General features: G+C 39.9%; 1 protein-coding gene and 1 long non-coding RNA gene across 7 annotated transcripts in view; both read left to right on the top strand.

Moving 5' to 3' along the window:
• The first annotated feature begins 302 nt into the window (after positions 1-302).
• On the top strand, positions 303-17367 carry LOC140600352 (uncharacterized). Of its 2 annotated transcripts, none has more exons than XR_012003615.1 (4): positions 303-557; positions 6219-6325; positions 15974-16053; positions 16513-17367. It is a non-coding gene; the product is annotated as an uncharacterized lncRNA (long non-coding RNA). The 2 variants fall into 2 exon arrangements; XR_012003616.1 differs by having other exon boundaries at positions 6216-6325.
• A 1443-nt stretch (positions 17368-18810) lies between these two features.
• VPS54 (VPS54 subunit of GARP complex) overlaps positions 18811-23521 on the top strand; it is a 78177-nt gene continuing 73466 nt past the window's right edge. The window contains exons 1-2 of one of the 5 annotated variants that reach the window (XM_072768584.1): positions 18811-18963; positions 19824-19904. The gene's annotated coding sequence lies outside the window, so the exon portion shown is untranslated. Of the gene's footprint in view, positions 18964-19823; positions 19905-20844; positions 20980-23521 lie in introns of those variants that run through there. The other 4 variants (XM_072768582.1, XM_072768585.1, XM_072768583.1 and 1 more) reach the window with 4 other exon arrangements.

The following is a 23521-nucleotide window of genomic DNA, read 5'->3' as shown; positions in this document are numbered from 1 at the left end:
TGAGGCATGGTTGTCACTCTACGACTTCCTTTCATCCTCTAGCATAGCTCTGCCATTTCCTGGGCTCTTTGTCTTCGTTCTCCGTTGCCTCTCTTATTTTGAAAATAGTAATTTCCCCAGAAAGGGTACATAAGGCGTGAAGTTTTGAGACCTTGAATCTCTGAAAATGTCTTTATTCTACCTTCATACTATATTGATGGTTGGATATAAAATTCTTAGTGAAACACAATTTCACTTCAGAATGTTGAAGGTAATGTAATACTCCACTGCATTCTAGAATTAAGTGATGTTATTGAGAAGCCTGACATTATTGTTTCCCCTTCTCTTTATTTTTTAAGGTTGTGTCTGTTTGTTTCCCCCTCATTTTTTAATAAGATTTTATTTATTTATTAGAGACACAGAGAGAGAGAGACACAGGCAGAGGGAGAAGCAGGCCCCATGCAGGGAGCCTGACGGGGGACTCGATTCCAGGACTCCAGGATCACGTCCTGGGCTGAAGATGGTGCTAAACCGCTGAGCCACCCAGGCTGCCCTGTTTCCCCCCTCATTTTGATGTAGTAAGTTTCCTCCTCTTTGGAAGTTCTTATGATCTTTGTTCTCAGTGCTCTGTTCATACTCCTGTCCTGGTTTTTTTCATTCATTGGGCTGGAGATTCATGCTCTTCAGATCAGATAATTTTCCTTAGAATTTGTAATTTTTTCTTCTTCATTCTTATAGTCTATGGAACTCTAGCTGAAATGGAATTTCTGTTTGATATTTGTTAAGTTTTCTGCCTTTCCCCCCTATTTTCCTTCTCTTAGTCTTTTTGTTTGAAGTTCTGGAAGGTATCGTCAATGTTCGCCTGATCTTTTTTGGCTTTTTTTTTATTTCAGTGGTTATGTTTTTAATTTTCTTTTTTCCTTTCCTTTTTTTTTTTTTTTTTAAGTAATCTCTATGCCCAATATGGAGCTTGTACTCAAGGCCCTGAGATCAAAAGTTGCACACTCTACCACTGAGCCAGGCAGGTGCCTTACATCTTTTAATTTTCAAATGCTTTTTTAGAAAGATTCTTTTTTTTTCCCCTGCATCCTGCATCATGTTTGTTTCGAGTTCCTTTTTCGTTTGTTTGTTACCTTTGATGTTGTTTTGTTTTCTTAATTGTCTGGTGATTCTTGGGTCTCTGTTCTTTTTGTAAGAAAAATCAACTAAGAAAGCAAATTGAAAGCCCTTCCTGGGGTGAAAGGGAACATGTCAAATGGGAGACTTCTCTTACGGTGATCATTTGATACTTGGACTTTTTATTGGCTCTTTATAAAATCCCAGAGTGTAAAAATGTTTTCTGAGGTTAGTTTCTCCATCGAAGAATTCTCCATTTCCTTGTCTTAAACATTTTGTGATCGAAGTGTAGAAAAGGATGTGAGTAACATTTGAGTTATCACTACGTACTGACCTAGTTTGTATATGTAGGCTGTTGCAACCAAGAAATTCAGGTTACATGTCTGTAACATGTATACCTACATAAAAAAACACTCTGGCAATACACATACCAAAATTTGAAAATCATTATCTGTTAGTGTGGATTCATGGGTGATTTTAATTTTCTTCCTTTTTTCTACAAAATTAATATGTAACTTTCAAGATTATTTAGTAAAAGCAAAACATAAGAAGCTGAATTTTTTTAATGAACAAAAAATGTCAACAGATACTTCACCAAAGAAGATACACACATAGCAAATGAGTACCTGCAAAGATGCACAACCTCTCTAGTCATTAGGGAAACACAAATTAAAACCACAATAAGATACCACTACACACTCACTAGAATGGTTTTTAAAAACAAAGCTGCCAGAGATGCCTGGCTGGCTCAGTCAGTAGAGTACGGGACTCTTGATATCAGAGTCCTGAGTTTGAGCCCCGTGTTGAGTGTAGAGTTTACTTTAAAATAAATAAATAAAATCTTTAAAATAGATTTAAAAAAATAAAAACACAGCCTATAATACCTAACGCTGGTTAGGATGCAGAGCAATTCTCATATATTGTAGATGGGGATGCAAATGCAGCAACTTTGGAAAACAGTTTGGCAGTTTTTATGAAGATATACATTTACCATATGACCAAGTAATCCCACTCCTAGATATTTATCCAAGAGAAATGAAAGTATGAAAGTATATATTCGCACAAAAACCTCTTTGCTAGTATTTATAAAAGATTTATTCGTAATAGCCCAAGCCTGGAAACAACTCAAATATCCTTCAACTGTGATACCTCTCTACCTTGGAAGACAACTCAGCAATTAAAAGAAATGAACTACTGATACATCAACAATATGGATGAATCTCAAATGCATTATGCTAAGCGAAAGATGGCAGACTCGAAAGGCTATATATTATCTGATTCCATTTATGTGACGTTCTGGAAAAGACAAAACTATTAGAACAGAGAACAGATGGGTGGTTGCCAACGATTTTGGGTGAGGGGATGGGCTAACAAAGGGACAACATGAGATAATTTTCTGAATGATGGCACTGTTCTCTCTCTTGATTATGTGACTATGCATTTGTCAAAATTTATAATGCTATGTACCAAAAGAGTGACTATCATTTTGTGTAGAGAACTATTTAAAAAATGTTAAATTATCCCTTTGTGTTAAAATCATAACAAAATACTTAAATTAGGAGGAGGTAAGTATTTCAAAAGGATCCTATACATGGTTCCTCTAAACAGCAAGATTCCTCTGGCAATAAAATATAATTAAATTCAGAAAATCAATTCATGTGAAGATTTTGGAATATATCCATTGTGTGCTATCTGAACACTGGCAATGCTTAGCCCATGAAGTTATAAGAATTGCATCTTTAGCCTTTGAAAAGATGAGACATTGGTCAAAGAGAATCTGGATAAGACAAAGCTACATCAATGCAACTCCATCCTTACTATCTCGTTCATGAAACACGTTTATAATATTTATAAACATTTGTTGTTTGCTTACTATATTTAAGAAAGAAATGATAATGTAGAAAATGCAGAGACAAATCATGAATCTTATGCTTTTAAGGTCTAGTAGGGGAAACAAACCACACATTCATACCTCTATTACAAAGCGAAAAATGACCTGTGTGGCTTGAGGTGTGGAAGAGGGATGAAGAGTAGACGCTTGCTTTTTCTCAGTAGCGAGGTCAGAGATCACTTCTAGAATTTGGATATATAGACTTGGAGGTAGAAAGGGTTGGAAAAGGCTCCGGGAAGGTAGGCCAAAAAAAACAGAGAAAAACAAAACAAAAAGAAAACTCAGAGTGTTTGGGTTTTTTCATAATTATGGGAAATAGCCACGAACACACCATCATCATCATTTGAATGGATTTGTCATATTGCCTGCTTTGCTCACCACACTAATTTGCTGCCAATCTTACTTTAGAGGTTACTGTTATGATAGGTATGAATGTGTTTTTTCAGCAGGATCTCCAGTGTTAGCCTGCAAGTTCTTGTGCTCTAATCACTGGAAACTTGATTTTGTTGAGGTTGTCATTCAGTGTTAATACGTGTGATTACTCAGTTTAAAAAAAGAATTCATCTTATTTCAGCCTTTTTCTCCACTCCCTCCTTTACCACTGTGAATAGTACCTCTTTAAAAGTGCCGCATGATATCATTTAATTCTCTGGTATTTCCATTAATATTAAACTTCTTTTTAAATTCTCTCCTTCCTGTATCATTCAACCAGATTAAAAGGATGAACAGACTAATTTTCATGGGCCATCTGTAATTGCAATTTTCAGTACTTCAATCATGTCCCTTTATATTCGTTTCACTTTTGCAGCCTAAATAATCAGTTGAGTCCGTTGCCGCAGTGAAACTTGAAATTTGATCGCTGAAGAAGCTTGCAATTTAGCAGAAAACAAGGCATACCAGGGTCTTTTGCTCCAGCTGTACCTTGAGGCTTCTGGTCTCTTTTTGACATTGCTAGTTTAGTTTAGTTGTTATAATTCTTTCCTTAAACAAATTTGTAAAGTTGCTTGTTTTAAGGAATATTATACTTACAAGCTCCTAGGTAGCTCACTATAGTTTTATGATGTAACACTGCTTAACTATACGTAATTTGTGGAAAAGCACAGGTGGTAGGTAAGTGAATTTTCTGGTGAAACCCTTGTATCTTACTGTACGATTCAGAATTTTGAATTGCTTCATTTCTGGAAACTATCCTGTTATTGAGAGGAAGACACATGCTGCTAGTTGCTGTTTTGAATGCACCCTTGACAACATATTGTTACTGTTGTCATTTGGTGTTGTCATTTGTCTCTTCCTACAAAGGACAAATCCTTTCTCTCTCTCTCTCTCTCTCTCTCTCTCTGCCTATGCGTGTGTGAATGGAAAAGGCAGTTAATGCCAGTTAATTGGGTCTGGTTAATTTGAGATTTTACTATTAGCAGACCAAATTACATCAGCCTTAGAAACACCCAAAATAAATTTCCTTATTTTTCTTTTCTTAGTCACTAGTCCTTCTAAACTAAATATTGTTTACGAGCCATATCTTCAAAATATTTGTGAAACTATATTGTTAATAGCTATCAAAAGCCCCTTCTGTCCTTCAGTTTGCCAACTTAATAGCTGGTGGTTCTGAATGCATAAGATCCCTTTGAGATTCCTTTGAGGCTAGGGGATATGAGGAGGATATGGGATATGAGGGCAGATTTAACAATGATTTGCACAGTCATAACCCCTAGACAGCAAGGAAAATGGGTAACATATCAAAAAGGCACCTCTACCAGCATTAAGTCAATAAGCAAATTTTTTTAAGTTTACCACATGGACGTCACTATACTAGGGGCCAAGGAGAAGACAAGTCATGGTGTAGGAGTCTAATATGGAAACTAAGAGGTTCACTAATAGTTGGAACAGGAGCTAGTATGTCATAAATGTCATATCCATGGTTCAGGAAATAAATGACAGTTGAGAGGAAGAGGAAGGTGTCACTTCTGGCTAACTAATAAGGGAACATTTAGTAAATGAGATGATGACATCTGAGCTGTTCTTGAAGAAGGAATAAGATTTGCACAGACGGAGGGAAACCCAAGTCTGTTTAAGGGTATTGAGGAAAGATGCATGAAGGTCAATGATAGAAAGGCTTAGAAAGGCAGGTAGGATCCAATAAGGGAAAACTTTTGCAAGGTACAGTTTGAACCTTATTCCAAATAAAAGAACAATTTTCAACCAAGTCATTGACCAAGAGCACAAACAACCTTTGATGTTAGAGAGATTCAAGCTCAAATCCTGATTCCATCTATTTTGTGTGATCTTGAGCAAGTCACTTACCCTACCTCTCCAAGCAGAGGGTTAGTGATCTCTATCTCACAAGGCTGTTATCAGGATTAAATGCAATTGAAATATGAAAGACTAATTTAGAAAACATTTATTGACCCTCCACCGTGTATGTCCCAATGAGCTTTGTACTCGTGATACAGAGGTACAGAGATAATGGCCAAAGCCCTGTCCTTAAGGAACTCATGAGGCAATGGGAAAGACAGGTAAGTAAACATAAAATTACAATACAGTGTAAAGGAACAAAATCAGAGGAGCTGAGTAATTCAGACCAGAGAAGACGATGGTAAAGAAAGCTTACCAGGGAGGCAGCCCCTGAGGCACCTGAAAGGAACCTCTTAGAGGTGGATTGAAATACAACTCATTTTCCAAGGTTCAATTATTTTTATCAATCTTGATATTACTTTGTAGCTTCTAGCAGAAACATTTAAAACTCTAAATGGATTTTTGCTGTTATTTTTGTTTGGTTGATTGGGTCTTATTTTCTTCATTTTATTTTACTCCCAATATAATTAACACATAGTATTATATTAGTTTCAGGTGTACAAAATAGTGATTCAACAATTCCATTCATAACCTGTGCTCATTCCAAGCACACTCCTTAATTTTCATCATCTATTTCACCCTCCCCACTGGCCTCTTCTGGTTACCATCAGTTTGTTCTCTCTAGTTAAAAGTCTGTTTCTTGATGTAGCTGTCTCTTTTTTCCCCTTTACTCACTTTTTTGTTTCTTAAATATCACATATGACTGAAATAATATAATATTTGTCTTTCTCTGACTAATTTCACTTAACATTATACTCTGTAGCTCCATCCATATTGTTGCAAATGGCAGGATTTCATTCATTTTTATGGCGGGATAATATTCCATTGTATATGCATATATATCACATCTTTTTTTGTTTGTTTATTGTTTTTTAAGTAGACTCCATGCTCAGTGCGGAGCACAACATGGGACTTAAACTCATCACCCTGAGATCAAGACCTGAGCTGAGAGCAAGAGTCACATGCTCAACCGATTGCGCCACCCAGGTACCTTAACCACATCTTTTTTATCCATTCATTTATCAATGGACATTTGGGATGCTTCCATAATTTGACTATTGTAAATAATGTTGCTATAAACATAGGGTGTTTACCCCAAACATACAAATCATTGATTCAAAGGAATATATCTTTTGGGCTTATTTCCAAGCCAGAGAAACAGAGATGTGGTGAGAGAGAGTACCATATTTCTAAGCTGACAAAAGGCAAAATGAGTCTGTTTGCAATTGTATTAGCAGTAGAAGAAACAGGCCAAATCCCCGAAGCATGTGTGTTCAAATGAAAGAGATTAAAAGGAAGTTGACCTAACACAAAGTAACAAATCTGGGTTTTCACTTGCAGGAGACCTTAGTGGACATTTGCTGGGTTTTCAGCCCACATTTATTTCCTCTTCTGTAATGCGGCCCCAGTTTTGTTTTGTTTCTTTTTCTGGAGAACCACGTTCTTCCTCATCCTTATTTTTTTATATGTTTCAGTTAAATGACTCCATTTCCTTCTGGATGGAGGAATTTGTGCAATTATGAGTTGTAGGTAACATTGCTCTTTTAATTTTGTTACTTATCCATAGAAAAACTATTGAATTTGTGTATTGTGACTTAATATATTGGTTTTCTATTGCTGCATAAGAAACTATCATAAACTTTAAAACATTTTAGAAAACAAATTCATTATCTCACAGTTTCAATGAGACAGTCTAGATACCAGATTCTATTTAGCTAGATATTCTGCTGAGAGTCTCATTAGGCTAAAATTATGGTGCCTTCATGGCCTCATTTCAGGTGGAGGGTCCTCTTCCAAGCTCACTGATTATCATTGTAATTCAGTTCCTTGTTGCTGTAGGACTGAGGTTCCTCTTTCATACTAGCTATCATCCCCTACTCTGAGGAGCCACTGGAATTTCCTGCCACATAGCTCTCTCTGAAATATGGCATTTTGTTTCTTTAAAGCAGGAGACCATTTCTTTTGCTCCAAATCTCTCTGACTTAGGACATCTTTGACCTTTAAATTCTCTTTTTAAAGAACTTACCTGATTATGTAGGGCCATCAGGATGATCTCGCTTTTAATTAACTCAGGTTCAAATGCTCTTAATTATATCTGCAAAGTTCCTTCACCTTTGCCATATACCATAACTTAATTATGCAAGTGAGGTCTCATCATTTTCACAGGTCCACCCACAAATAAAGGGAGAGGATTACATAGGGCATGTACACTGTGGGAGCTAGAAGCTTGGGGACAACTTAAAATTCTGCCTACCACATTTTGTATTCAGCAGCCTTACTGGTTAATTAATTCTACTCATATATCTATAGATTCATTGAGATTTCCTGGATACACAGTTATATTCCCTAAATATAGTAAGTTTTATTTCTTCCCAATTTTTATATGGTTAAAATGTATTTTTCTTAACTTTTTACACTGGTTAGAACTTCCAGTACAATGCTAAAAAGAAGTAGTGAAAATGGGCTTGCTCATGATTTGTATCATTGTATTTCCTTTTTCTTTTAAAGATTTTATTTATTCATGAGACAGAGAGAGAGAGAGGCAGAGACATAGGCGGAGGGAGAAGCAGGCTCCATGCAGGGAGCTGGACGTGGGACTCGCTCCCAGGTCTCCAGGATCACGCCTGAAGACAGCACTAAACCACTCAGCCACCCAGGCTGCCCTGTATCATCATATTTCCAGTGCTTAAGATAGATTATGAGACATAGTAGATTTTCAATAAATATTTTTACATGAATAAATGGATGATAGCAAAATTGGTGGCTGCGGAGGGGGAAGTTTGGGGATTACTTCTTGCTTGAGCATTTGAGCTTCTAAATCTCACCATGACTTAAGTCATCCTTAACCATGGACTTTTTTTTTTTTTTTAAGATTTTATTTATATATTCATGAGAGACACACAGAGAAAGGCAGAGACATAGGCAGAAAGAGAAGCAGGCCTCCTTCCAAGAGCTCAATGTGGGGCTCGATCCTGGGACTCCAGGATCACGCCCTGAGCCGAAGGCAGACGCTCAACCACTGAGCCACTCAGGCACCCCTAACCATGGATTTTTTTTAATGACATGATGGCAATACATAGCAATAAATTATTCTCTCCCCCCCCCCCAACAAGCCAGATTCTTTTTAAAACTGAAATTTAAATTATATTAGATCTCTTAATCCACAGAATAACATGAGCAAATAAATACTTGGGAGAAAAACAATTATGCTCAGAGGAGTTAATTTTTTTTTTTTTTAAGAACACTTATGGAAATTCAAACATGTTCATGTATCTACCATATTAGGACAATCCTCCCTCATATCTGTTTCTATCTACCATTTCATCTCTCTCTCTCTCTCTCTTAACAACTAAGCTTCTAGCAACAGTTGGGTTCATCTTTTGTTTTTCTCCATATAACAGTCCTCAACTCATCACAATCTGCTTCTAATTCTACCGTCTACCAAACTTACTTTACTAGGATCAGTAGTGACCTTCATGCTGCTAAATCTAATTGACAGCACACATCCTATTTGCCATAGTTGACTACTTCTAACTTTAAACATTTTTTACTTCCTTGTTTCTGTGACCTTATGGTCTCCTGGCTTTCTTGCTCTCTGGCTCCTTTTTCTAGTCTCCCCTGGTTGCTTTTCCTCGTCTCAGGACTTAGTCTGTTGACCAGAGAAATATATATGACCACCTGGAATCGAGGCAGCGCTCACTGATACACATCAGTGACCTAGTTTAATCATAAACACAAGGGTATTTACACAAATGTTTTGCTTGCTCATTGATTTGATATATGCTGATACATGCTTGTTGTATGGCTCTGTGGCCAGTTGCAAGCCCTTTTGCCTTTATCATCTTTTCCTTTCTCTTTTCTTCTCCTCTCTCTATACACTCAGAGATCTCATACACTTCCATCCCTTCAATTATTAACTTCATGTTGACAACCTTTGAATTTATACCTTCAGGCCTCCCTTCTGAATTCCAGCCCATCCATATATCTCCAGGTACATGTTACCTTGATATTTCCAGGTAGCTATGACCTAGACATCCCTAGTTGGACACATCAATTACTGAACTTATGGTGCCAAACCTTTTTAACCTCCAATGTTTCCTACCTCATTAAGTGGTTCCACCATCCTCCTAGTTGCTCATGTCAGGAGCCTAAGTAGGAATCATCCCAGACATCTACCTATTTCTTAGTGCCTATGTCCAACCAGTTACTGAATACTTTAAGTTGTGTCTCCTAGGATACCTCTCAAACTGTACTGTTCTTTATCTTTAGCACTACCACCTTAACCCAACACCTGGGCCATTTGGACACTATCTTAGTTCGGGCTGCTATACCACAGTCCATAGACTGGGTAGCTCAAAAAACCGATAGTAATTTCTTACAATTATGGAATTTGAGAAGTCCAGGATCAAGCCACCAGCAGATTCAGTTCCTAGTAAAAGCCTTCTTCCTAGCCTCCAGATGGCCACCTTTTTGCTGTGTCCTCACATGGTAGAGAAAGAGTAACCTCTCTCTCTCCTTTTTATAAGAATACTAATCCCGTCATGGAGGCTTCATGCTCATGATCTTATCCAAACCTAATTACTGCCTAAAGGTCCTGCCTCCAAATACCATCACATTGGAGTTTGAGGCTTCTACATATGAATTGCGGGCAGAGGAACACATTCAGTCCAATAGACATACCCTCTAGCTGTTCATGCCACTTTCTCTTGGTTACCTCCAGAAACTCATTCTCCACAGAGTAGTCAAACTCATCTTTTAAAACCATGCTGGAGTCATCTCCTTACTCAAAGCCCTGACATAGCTTGCAATAAAACTTAAACTTCAACATGACCTATGACTCCCTCTATGATCTGGCTTTGTTCTACTTTTGTCTCATTGCATGCCAGCTATATTGTTTTTTTCTCTGTTCCCTAGCTCCTTCATGCCGTCTTTCTGCTGGCCATTTCTACTGCCTGGAACTCTTCATGACCACTATTCCCCTTCCGTGTCCAATTCCTATTCATTTTTCACCTGAAACCCTGCTTCCTTGGGCAAGAATTCTCTGTTCACCTAATATTAAATTACACTCACTTTTACAGGCTCTTATAGCTTCTTTTACCTTTCCTTGACACATATTCCAACCCTTATTGAGAAATTCATATAATTGTTTGCTTAATGTCTCTCTCGTACACTCCCTCTCCACTCCAACCCAGAAAGTCAGTGCTATGAGAGCATGAACTGAATCAGTCTTGCTTAAGGCTAGCATCTAGGACCCAGAAATGTCTTGATAAATATTCATTGAATGTGAATGGAATGTCTGGGTGTCTACTAGAGAATATGGATGAGTGCAGGGGGTTAGAGAATATTGATATAGAAACATTTTTCCTACCTCTTCATTATAGAAAGAGGTTTAGAATCAGAATCAGAATATTGGGCACATAATTAAAAGGAATTATGATTTTGACACAAATTAACATCATCAGGGGCAAGTAATGAGTAACTGAGATAACCTCTAACATATTGAGGCATGCAGGCAGCCCAGGCAGGCAGTAAAGAGTCAAGTCAACCAGAGAGGAAAGCAATTTCCCTCTGGATGCCATTAACCAGAGAGATATGCTGACCACCTGGAATTAAAGCAGCACTCATTGGCACGGATCAGTAAGCCAGTGTAATCATAAAGACAAAGACATTTGTACAAGCTTTTTGTTCGCTCACTGATTTGATATATGCTTGTTGTAGGGATCTATGGGGAAAAAAACTGTCTGTAGTCTGACTTTCACTTTGTAATAGACACAAAAATACTTATGTTTTGTAAATGTGTCCTTTTTGTTCACTTTACCATTTCTTTTGCTAAGTATACTGAACTACAAAGTAAAGTTAGGATAAACTTAGAAGAATGGAAATAGGCTCTTGCATATTTATAAAGGAAGAATACACAAAAATAAGCTATACATTGTCTAAAATACTGCATTCTTGCAACTGAATATGGGAACTGTCTCTTGGATTTGTGAACTAATAATGAGTACTTAACATAATAAATTAATCTACATTGTTTATCTCTGAGGTTGTTAAATGCTTATTACCAAGCAAAATCTTTTGTACAAGATTTTTTTTTAAATGAGTAATGAGAACCTTCATATTTCATATTTTAGAGTAAGCCTTAGCTTTTCTTTGGAAGAGAGAGGGAACATGATATATTTTGGATTCAAATAATAAGCAATTCCAGTTAATATAATTTTTCAATTTTATGGTAATTCATTGCTGTAGCATTCCCAAGGAATACTATGGGACAAAGTACCATGGGACTGGGTGGGGAGGGGCACCTGGGTGGCTCAGTGGTTGAGTAAATAAAATAAAATAAAATAAAATAAAATGGGACCGGAAGACCTTAAAACCTGGCTTCTGATTTGAAATCAGTTGCCACCTCTAAACCATTATCTGTTTCAGCCATTTGGACCTCCATTTTATTGCCAATGAGAGGCCTCTTCTGTTCCAAAAATCTTTTACTTCAATTATGTTTTCTTTCTTCAAGTTTATTATTTTTGTTTTATATAGAACCTTAAAAGCATGGAAGGGAAAAATACTTTTCTGAATTAAAGTTAGATTTTTGGAAATAAGATGTCTAGATTGAAATCAGATTCTGATTGAGAACTTAACAATTAACAATTGTTAAGTTAACTAACAACAATTCATAGAAGAGAATAATCTGAGAAAACATATATTTTACTTCCTGGTAGACTGGGAACCAAAAAGACCAGACAATGGCATTAGAATTAAATGGCTATTCTAATATATTTTGGTATCCAAGGAAAGTCCATTATGTAATTGCAATCCATTGTTATGTTGATCTATTTCTTTTAAAGATTTATTTATTTGAGAGAGAGGGAAAGAGTGTGAGTGGGGGAGGGACAGAAGGAGAGGAAGAGAGAATCTCAAGCAGACTCTCTGCTGAGTGAGAAGCGTGACATGGGGCACGATCTTATGACCCATGAGATCATGACATGAACCAAATGTGAGTCTGAGTCAAATGTGAGTCTGACCAAGTGTCAGGTACTTAACCAACTGAGCCACTCAGGTGCCCCCTATGTTGATTTTTATTTTGGATTATATTGTGAAATTGTCCTGGTTTCAGGAGACCCACTTTTTTTCCCTCTCTCTGTTTATTTTGGTTATAAGATATTTGACTTGTCCCCTTATACTTAAGAATATTAAATAGTAAGGGCACCTGGTTGGCTCAGTCAGTTAAATGTCCAACTATTGGTTTTAGCTCAGATTCTGATCTCAGGGTCATGGGACTGAGCCCTGTGTCACACTCTGTGCTGAGTTTGGAGCCTGCTTGTGATTCTCTCTCTCTCTCTCTCTCTCTCTCTCTCTGCCTCTGCCCCTCCCCTGCTCATTGCACATGTGCACATGCACAAGTTCTCTCAAATTAAATAAAGATAATACATAGTGGTGTAAGAATTTGTATTCCTGCGCTTAAGAGGTCGTTTCTGTGATGGCTGGTGTTGAGACACTAAACAACTCAATGTAGAAGGTGGTTCTTGAGGAAACCCCTTGAGAGGCCAACTATGACTTCTATTTCTCGGGAAATATATATGGCTTCTAAATTGCCCATAATTTTCCCAGATGAAATTTCTCCTTTTCCTAGAGAAGTCTTAAATGAATATTTTTCCCTAATAAATGCTTAACCATCTGTCCTTATAGTTCTACTTCAGTGTAGAACTGCATATTTTAAAAATAATATCAGTCATTACTTAAGATATTCCTTTAAATTTTTTTTTAGATTTTTATTTATTTATTCATGAGAGACACAGAGGCAGAGACAGGCAGAGGGTGAGGCAGGCTCACTGCATGGAGCCTGATGTGGGACTCGATCCCAGGACCCCAGGATCATGCCCTGAGCCAAAGGCAGATGCTCAACCACTGAGCCAACCAGGTGCCCCTACTTAAAATATTCCAATTATAAAACAAGCTCAGACTATCATCTTTATCATAAATCTAACAGATTAATGTGACTTACAAAAATCTTGAGCCCTATAACATATCAGTGGAAACTTATGTTCAAGACATAAGACTAATTGGGTATTGATTCTGCTTAGTGTATAGAAAGAGTGGTTTATGTTTCTAAGCACTAGTCTATCCAGATCTTCCATTCATTATGTCAACAAGTATCTATTGAGCTCTTACCTGTACCAGGCATTGTTCCAGGTGTTGGGGGATAAAGTGGTCAACAAAACAGACAAAACTCTCTACTCTCATGAAGCTTACATTCCTGTGGGGGAAAGAGACAACAAATAAAATGTAGGGAGGGGATTAGATGATAATAAAGACTAAGTAGAAAAATGAGTAGAAAAAAGCATATTGGGGGCAGCCCCGGTGGCTCAGCGGTTTAGCACTGACTTCTGCCCAGTGTGTGATCCTGGAGACCCGGGATGGAGTCCCACGTCGGGCTCCTTGCATGGAGCCTGCTTCTCCCTCTGCCTGTGTCTCTGCTTCTCTCTCTCTCTCTCTCTGTGTTTCTCATGAATAAATAAATAAAATCTTAAAAAAAAAAAAAGCATATTGGGCATGGTGTTGCAATGAGAAATACGGGTGTCATGGTATGTCTCCTTGAGAAGGTAAAATTTGGGGGATCCTGGGGTGGCTCAGCAGTTTGGCACCTGCCTTCGGCCCAGGGCGTGATCCTGGAGTCCCAGGATCGAGTCCCACATCGGGCTTCCTGCATGGAGCCTGCTTCTCCTCTGTGTCTCTGCCTGTCTCTCTATCTGTGTCTCTCATGAATAAATAAATAAAATCTTTTAAAAAAATAAAAAAGAGAAGGCAAAATTTGAATAAAGACCTGAAAATGGTGAGATTTATCCATTTGGTCATCTGGGGGAAAATCATTCCAGGCAGAGGGAAGAGTAAGTGTCAATGCTCTGAGGCCGTAGCCTGCCTGGCATGTCCCAGGAGGAGCCCAATAAGACTAGAGGACAGTAAGAAATGGAGAGAGCAGGAGGAGATAAAGTCAGAGAGGAAAGATTGGGATGACATCATCTAGGACCTTGTAAGGACTTTGTCATTTTACTATGAATGAGACAGGACCACTGGAGAGTTTTAAGCAGGAGGGTGACATGATCTGACCCACGTATTAAAGTATCAAGTTGACTATTATGTTAAGAATAGGGGGGGATCCTTGGGTGGCTCAGTGGTTTGGCGCCTGCCTTTGGCCCAGGGAGCGATCCTGGAGTCCCGGGATTGAGTCCCGTGTTGGGCTCCTGGCATGGAGCCTGCTTCTCCCTCCTCCTGTGTCTCTGCCTCTCTCTCTCTTTCTATGTCTATCATAAATAAATAAATAAATAAATAAATAAATAAATAAATAAATAAATCTAAAAAAAAAATGAATAGGGACTCCCAGGTGGTTCAGTTGTTTAGTGCCTGCCTTCAACCCAGGGCGTGATCCTGGGGACCCGGGATCAGGTCCTGCATCGGGCTCCCTGCATGGAGCCTGCTTCTCCCTCTGCCTGTGTTTCTGCCTCTCTCTATGTCTCTCATGCATAAATAAATAGAAGTCTTAAAAAAAAAGAAAGAATAGACTGGTGGGGGACAAAGGCTAGGAGACTTTTGCAATAATTCAGGCAGGTAGGATCATTGTACTAAACACTGCAGAATTCTAAGAAGTATTATTCACTCCACAGTCTCTGAATGGTCCTTCCTATAAGGAGTGATCTAGAGTGTAGGGGCCCTGTAGGCAAGATGGCTTGGTCCAGGGTAGATACAATGTGAGTGGGAAGAAATGTTTAGTTTGAGATATGTTTTGAAGGTATAACTAATAGATTTGCTGACATAGTAGATATGGGCTATGAGTTAAGTATGATTTTAAGGTCATACATTAATTTAATGAATTATTCAGATTCATTATACCAAATATCATTTACTAAGGGGAAGTAATTCACATTTGTTTTTTAATTCAACAAACATTTGCTGAAAGTATGTAGTATATTGTCCCAGATTCTGCAGGGATAGATTTGGCTTGTTTTGCTTTGTTTTGAGGGGGAGAGGGGCAAGGGAGAGGGAAAGAGAGAATCTTAAGCAGGTTCCATGCTCAACACAGAGCCCCAGGTGGGGCTTGATCTTACAACCCTGAAATCGTGACCTGAGCTGAAATCAAGAGTCAGACCCTCAACTGATTAACCCACCCAGGCACCCCTTGCAGGGATAGTTTTTAAAGTACAAAAGCAGCAACAACAGAAAATCCTTTTCTGGAAATATTTATAATTTGGTTTATTAGACAAGGCCTCTATAGATAAAAGAACTCAATGAGACAATAGAAGAACCAAATACTATATAAAGTAACATAAGAAAAAATATGATATTGGGACTAATAAAATGGTATATATACATTTATATATAATATAAAACTCTAGGTAACTATATATAACTGACTATATAATGGTAACCATATATATATAATTGTATATATATGGACACATATATATGTGCGTGTGTGTGTATATATATATATATATATATATATATATATATATATACACACAATTCTCCTCTAGGGAAATGGTCCAATTTGGAAATAATTTTATGTTTATCGGGATATGCCCGTATTTCTGATTGCTATGCCCCTCTAATCTGCTCAACAACTTTTTCACTATTTTCCAATAGTAACATGACTCATGACTCATGGACTAGATATGCTGTGTGGTTGACTCCTGTTCCAGGTAGAAGTATAAAAAAGGCTTCAGGTATGAAGTAGGAATTACTTGTTTCACATACTCTTCTCTTGCCGATGTCTCTAAACTCTCAAAGATTCTACGTCTAATAGTTACCTTTGTACTGTCATGGATTTATCATTAAAATTTTTGCTCAGTTCAAGTTGGAGATAACACTTGCAATACAGTCCTGTTTTTAAAGGCATTGATACTAGAGTTGGTTTTGCATGGCCCTAGATACAGGTATACACATGCACACACACATGCACAAGGCATAAGCTAAAGATGTAACAGTTGAAAGTAGAAATGTGAATGGGACTTCTGTTAGACCAAGATCAAAATAAAAAGGAGAGAAGGAAAAAGGAAAGTAACGGTGCTTATTGAACTTTTCATGTTATCCGTTAACATATTAAAATACTTATTTAATCCTTATTAATCCTAACTCTATTGTTATCCTCATTTTACATGGGGAAAAAATGTCTTCAATCAAAGGATAGAAATGAAATGTGAAGAGGTCATTACTCTTACTTGTCAGATGAAGAAATAAAGGACTAGAAACTGAGATCAAAATCGCATAGCTCAAGTGTCAAAGGTGAGCTGATCCATGGTTAGCTAAATTCCAAAGCCTGTGGAGTTAATCACTGTGGGTAGCAGACAGATTCTAGGGTAGCCACCATGATTTCTACCTCTTGGTGTTTCCATCTTTGTGTAATCTCCTCAAGTGTGGGCAAACCTTGTGACTTGCTTCTAAACAATAGAACATGGCAAAGGTGATAGACTATCACTCTTTCTTGCTAGCCCACTCACTTTAGAGTGTTTAGAGCCGCTCTTCTCTCCTCTGAAGCAGACATATTGAGAAAATTTACATGAAAATGGACTGCAGGTGGACTCTAGGAGCTGAAGGCAGCCTAGAGCCAGCAAGAAGCCAGGGCTCTCAGTCCTAGAACTGCAAGAAAAGGAATTTCGTTACCAACCTGAATGACCTTGGAAGCAGACTGCTCCCTAGTCCAGCCTCCAGATGAAAACACAGACTGACATCCTTTGATCGAAGACATATGAGATCCTGAGTAGAAGGCCAAGCTACACTCTGTGTAGACTCCTGACTCACAGAAAATGTAACATAATAAATATGTGTTATTTTAAAATGCTACGTTTTGCTAATTTTAACACAGCAATAGAAAACCAACACACCATGCTGCCTTGGTTTTCCCTATGCTTGGAGCTCAGTAAATTCTCAGTAAATGGTAGTTGATATTATTATGACAATCAACCAGAAATTTGGAGTATCAGAGTCAAAGAGAAATGTAACAGAGTTAAATAATTGTTTTCAGTGTAATCAAGCAATGGATTTAGGAGATACAGATGATGGTATGTCAAAAACTTTTATATTAACTCCCCAAAATTATTGAGTGTATTATTACCACATGAAATGTAAAATATCTAGTGGTGCTTAGATCCACATAGAGTTTTAATGTCTTACATCATACTCAGTGTAAGAAAGTTTCCTACATTAAGATAGTCCTTAGACATAGGGACTACTATAGACATAGTAAAACATAGTTTCAGGTTCCAATACTATTGCTATCAAGTGTGATTTTATAACATTGTAACATTTTAAGATAGCTTAAATATGATGGATAAGATAATTCAGGGCACTGGACCAAAAAATGAAACTGTGATAAGACTATCAGCATACTTTCAGTTCATGAATGTATGTATATTTTGCTTATCAAGGATAATTTATGCTAAACACATGATGTAATTATACATAATTAACTATAGAGTAGGTTTAGAGGACTTGAGTGGGTTTCTACTTGATAGATTTAAGGTGTGTTATTGTGGGAATAAAGAAAAGCTAGTGCTTACGTCTAACTAAACTACAAAATGATTTTTCTGATTGTTCCTTCTACCAGTGGCCCCTTTCCCTTCTGTATTTATATATTGGCATGTGAATGTATAGTTTCTGTCAAACGAGTCATTAAAAATGGTGTTTACTGATCAAATAGACAAGTTAACCTCACTACTGCCACCCACACATATGCACCGAACATACAGTAAATATGAGCACAGACCTTTTAGAGGTGTTACAGCATTAGAAAATTTGCCCATTCTTCCTTTAATGAGAATATGTCACCCTAATGACCATAACCATTCATAATTCTTAATAGGTTTTATAAATACTATGCCAAATATAGTGTTAGTAATAGGATAGCTAAAAACCTCATATTTGCTTTTATTGAGGGCAATCATGATTTCTATCAGTTTATCTTAATTTTCTGTCATCTGTGTTTTCTGGAAATGAATACTAATAATGCATCTCTACACATTTATTTGTGGTTTGGCTTTTCTAATGATTGACTCAATGAAATAAATCATTTCTAATGAAGCAATTCAAGAGATGACAAATGAACATATTAATTAAATGGAAATTCATCTAACTTTATTTTATTTTTTAAAAGATTTTATTTATTCATGAGAGACAGAGAGAGAGAGAGAGAGAGAGAGAGAGAGAGAAGGAAGCAGACTCCGATGTGGGACTCAATCCCGGGACTGGATCCCAGGACTCCAGGATCACACCCTGGGCCCAAGGCAGGTGCTAAACTACTGAGCCACCCAGGGATCCCCTTCATCTAACTTTAAATTAAATTACTTGTCCAATTAACAGGTTTTTTTTTTTTTTTGACAAACTTTAACATCAGCATTTACTTCTTTGTTTACATTTACGATTATGAATTGTTCTGTGGCAAACTAAAAGTAAATACCTTGTTATATCCCTGAAAGAATTAAGCAAAATACTCACTGTGTATTTTCTTCCTATGGCATGCTATCTACGGATGGATAATGAGGAAAGCAAACCAGTCTGTCTTGTCTGGGAGATACCTCACGATAATTATTTAATTCAAGTGCCAACTAGAACAACCTGGAATCTTTTTTTGAAACAAGGTGAGGTATAAACACAAATAAGCTTTTTAAAGGCCAAACTGCAGACTTTGGCAACTTTCAGACTACTGTTGACTTCCTGATACAGATTCAAAATATGGGAAATTGCTAAATCCATTTCTTAGTATAATCTAAAAATTGATTCTAGACTTAAATTGAAATCATTTTCTTCTCTGGCCTCGGTTGAAATTTGGAGAGGCTTTCCTTAATATTTTCATAATAAAAACTCATCTGGTTTTATATGAGATCAGGGATTCAGAGGGATTTCTTTATTATAGTTAAATTTATTTCATATGGGAGGGGGTTGATATTTTCCTCTCATTACAAAATTGTAGAGAATGAGTTGAATTCAGGAAAACATAAGAATTTCCTCTCAGCTATTTCTGTCACATTCTTCGCCTATGTCCTCCCTTCCCCCAGCTTTAGCTCCTTAGTGGGTAAAATACTTCACAAAGTTGTGTTTGCAGTTTTCAAAGTGACTTCTTGGAAGTGAAATTTGCACCAACCTTTTTTTTTTTTTTTTTTTTTTTTAAATCCCCAGTTGTTAAGCGCTACATTTTCACTTTTGATAAAACAGGTTGGCTTATAAACACCTGCAACTGAAAAAAAAAAAAAAAAAAAAAAAAACCCACCACCACCACCAACAAAAACAAAGGCCTGCAACTTTGGCAGATATTTTAAGGCAAGGAGTAGTTGCAAAATGTTCAGAAGTCCTCCTGAAACGAAGACAGAAGCCGCCCATGGTTGAGGCCCCCTTTTTCTCTTCTAAAAAAAAAAAAAAATATATATATATATATACACACACACACACACACACACACACACACATATATATATTCTGAGACACATGTCCTCTCGTGCAGGTTGCTCTTTTGCTGGGTTAGAATTGCAAGCCCTCGGACGCCAGGCTGAGTGGTATCACTGTTCACAATCACAGCCAGAAGGTATCTCGGGATCTCAGTCCCAGAGCAGAAGTAACCGGTCTGGGTGCCCGCGTAGGGTGACGATGGGTGGCTGCGCGGGGAGGCCTGCGACCAGGGCGAAACTTAAAGCAGGACCCGGCGGGCGGGGGAGGGCGTCCCTGCGAGGGCACAGTGCACGGTTTTCCGAGTCCGGGTGGTGGGGGGGGGGTGTTGGGGGGAGAGGGTGACCTTTGACCTTCCAAAGGACCTTTATTTGGGAAACTCTATAAACAGCGTCGGCCTTGAAAGGCGAGGTGGGAGGTTGGGAAAGTGTCTGCTGGACGAGGTCCCGGGAGGCGTTCGGGGCGGCGGGAGTCGGCTGGGCTGGGGGGCGGCCGGCCCCGGGGCTGCTCCCGCGGGAAGGCGGGCGGGGGAAGGGCCGCGGGGCAGCGCGGGGCCGGGCGCGGGCGTCCGTGTGTGCGTGGAGGGCTCCGCGGGCCGGCGCCGGCGCTTCCCGCTCCCGGGAGCCCCGCGCCCGCCCCCGCGCCCCCCCGCGCCCCCCCCGCCCCGGCCCGGGCCGCGGCCCTCCCGCCCCGGCGGAGGCGCCTGCGCGGTGGATTGTGGGCCGGGGGCTGCGGCGGCCTCCGGCGGCCTCCGGCGCGCTGTCCGGGACCCGGCCGGGCCGAGGGGGCCGCGGGCCGAGGGCGAGCGGCGGAGCAGGCGGCGGGCGCGCCGGGGGCGGTGGTCGCGGCGCGGCGGCGGCTCCTCCGGAGGCCGGGGATGTGGGAGAGGCGGTGGCGGCAGCGGCGGAGGCGGCGCTGCGGACCCGGGGGAAACTGCTGGCTGACAGGACACCCGGGAGAGACGTGAGGGAGCCGCCGCGGCCGCCTCTCACCCGCGACGGAGCAGCGCTCGGGGGCGCGGCCCTGTGCTCCCCCGGCTGACGGGCCCGCCGGCGCGGCGCGGCGCGGGGCGGGGGCGGGAGGCCGGGCTCGGGCTCGGGCCCGGCGGGGCTCCGGGCGGCGGCGGCCGCGGAGCAGCCTCGGCGCGAGCGGAGGGCTGGAGGCGGCGGCGATGCGCTAGGCCGCGCTCTGGGGCGGCTGCCCGGGCCCCGCAGGTAGGTGGCGGCCCCCCGCGCGGCGCCCCCCGCCCCGGCTCCCGCGGGGGGACGGCCCGAGACCCCACCCCCTCGTCCCCCCGGCCGCGGCCGAAAGAGTTTCGGTCGCAACTGACGGGCGCCGGAGCTTCCATTCCGCCCTCGCTCCCCCCCTTCCTCCTCCTCCTCCTCCTCCTCCTCGCCGCCGCTCTGGGCTCGGGCCGGGCGGCCGTGCTCCCCCCCTCAGGTCGGGCGGTCGGCGGCCGACATCGCCGCGATCCCCCCCCCCGCGCCCCTCTCTGGGATCCGGGCTGGAACTTCCGCCGCCCCCAAACTTTCCCTTTCTTGTTCCAGCCCGGCCCTTGCTTAACCCCCCCTTTGGAGGCTGCTGGAATAATTTACATGTAAAAAAAAAAATTTTTTTTTTTTAAATCGTTTTTCTAAGGAAGAAAAGCAAGGCGAACCTCCCCCCCCCCCCCCCATAACTCGGTGTTTCTGCAGTTTGGCCATCAGTTCGCCATCATTTGTTCAGTAATTGATTTTCTTCAGTTCTGCTTCTTTCCATCTGGGCATCGGTACAAAAAGCAGGCCTCCTCCCCTGCCTGCTCCCGTCGTGGACGGGAGAACTTTCGGGGGCCCATTATTACAATAAACCACTTGCTCGGCCCGTGTGTAGCGCGCAGGGTGGTTATTTTTAGAATTTTGACGGGCCCCGGGGTTGCAAGTTTTGTTTCAATTCACTTTTAACCAGCTTTATTTATTTGTTTATTTAGGCCTTTATTGAGTGAGGCTCTCCTTACTTTCGAAGAATTAAATTGTGTGGTTCCCCCCCCCCCTTTTTTTTTTTTGTTTCGTGTTGTTTTTAATTGCCTCTGTGTTTGATTTCTCAAACCCCAGGGCAGTCTTGATAGTAAATGCTTACAAGGCAGATGATATCCTGATACAGCGTGCTGAGAAACGCGTTTTGGTGGCAACTTGAACTGCAGACTTTGATAGACGTTCAGGTGGACTTTTATAAATCTGGTGGAGAGTTCTGATTGGAAAAAGTACTTAGGGAGCCTTGATTTCTAAGCAGTTGTGGTGGAACAGACGAATGATGGGATTTGACTGTATCTCAGAGCCTTATTTCCTAGAAATGGGTATTACTTGGTGGTTCCTTTTTTTTTTTTTTTTTTTTTTTTTACTTACTTGGTGGTTCCTAGTGGTCATCATTGCTGATGATAGGTTTTGGTAAAAATGACCAATAGATGCAGGTTTTGGGTGATTGATAGTTGTGATCTGGGGGGTTAGATGTTTGCAGTTTTACTGTGATCTCGGCTGTTTTTAAATTTTGCTGATAACTTCAGAGTTCTTTCCCAGGACAGACATTATACAGTCTGAGGATTGTTTTTTTCAAAGGGAGTGAAAAATGTTGTAAGGGTTTTCTTTGTAAAGAATGCATCATAGAACTATAAAGACTTTCCATATTTTGTTGACTATACTCCTGTATTTTGCTGTTGTAGAGGTGTTGTTCCTCTAGCATTTGGCTTTCTGCAGTGTTCTTTGTTGTTTTTCGATTATCCAAAGTTTACTGGGAAAAGATGATTAAATTTTTGTATGCTTTCCGGAAAAGTTAAAATTTATCCAGTTTTTATGTCAGAATTATAATCAGATCTTACATAACTCATGAAACGGCAAAGTTTGCAGAATTTGTTCTTAATCACATTCCTTTTCCTATCAATGGAAGTTGAGTGCAATTTTTTCCTGCTTTAGCTTTTTACAAACAACTTTGAAGCACACTCACTTAAAATGTAAAATTAAATGATTTCTAGGATATTCACAGAGTTGTGAAACCATCATCCTAACCTAATTTTACCCGAAAAAGAAACCTATTCATTAACAGAACTCCCTTCATCTCCCCACCTGACCTCTGTCCTAGCAACCACTAATGTATTTTCCATCTTAATATTTGCTTATTGTGATTTATTCATGATGATATCAGCTCATAGCTTTTTGAGGCGTTTCTTTTAAAATCAACTTACATGTTTAAAATATTTTGAGTCAGAATAAGCAGCTGATCACTGGTGTTAATAATCCATGTTCTAAACAACTGATTATTTGGTTATATTCAGCATAAAGTATGGAGAAAGAAAAAAGTTAGCATGAATGATTTCAGTGATCTCAAGAGGTAGTCTGATTAGCTGGGAGTCAAGTAGAAGTTGGACTATTTTTGCCATTGAATATTACGATATCAGGATTAGAAAAAAACCTTAAAGGTCATCAGCTTACTTCCTGCTTGCTTCACGAATAGATGGCAGGAACCATATGAAGAAATCTGGAGTGGAAGCCTGAATCTCTAGGATTGTGGCTTAAGACCCACAGTGTGGCCAAGTAAGGCAAGACATGGGGATTTGCTAGTTAGAATTGTTAGGTTCTCTTATGTGTGCATATGTTTGACATTTTACTAGCAGCGTTGGAGAAGAACTGGACATTTCCCCATTTGGGGTGGAGGATTGTGGGGAGACTAATGTATCCACATAGATGAAATCCATCTTAACAAAATTCTCTAAAAATGCTTTAACTT

This window comes from Canis lupus, chromosome 11 (assembly GCF_048164855.1).
Source record: "Canis lupus baileyi chromosome 11, mCanLup2.hap1, whole genome shotgun sequence".
Classification (NCBI taxonomy): Eukaryota; Metazoa; Chordata; class Mammalia; order Carnivora; family Canidae; genus Canis; species Canis lupus.
Note: the sequence above shows the minus strand (reverse complement) of the source record. Positions and strands in the feature narration are given on the sequence as shown.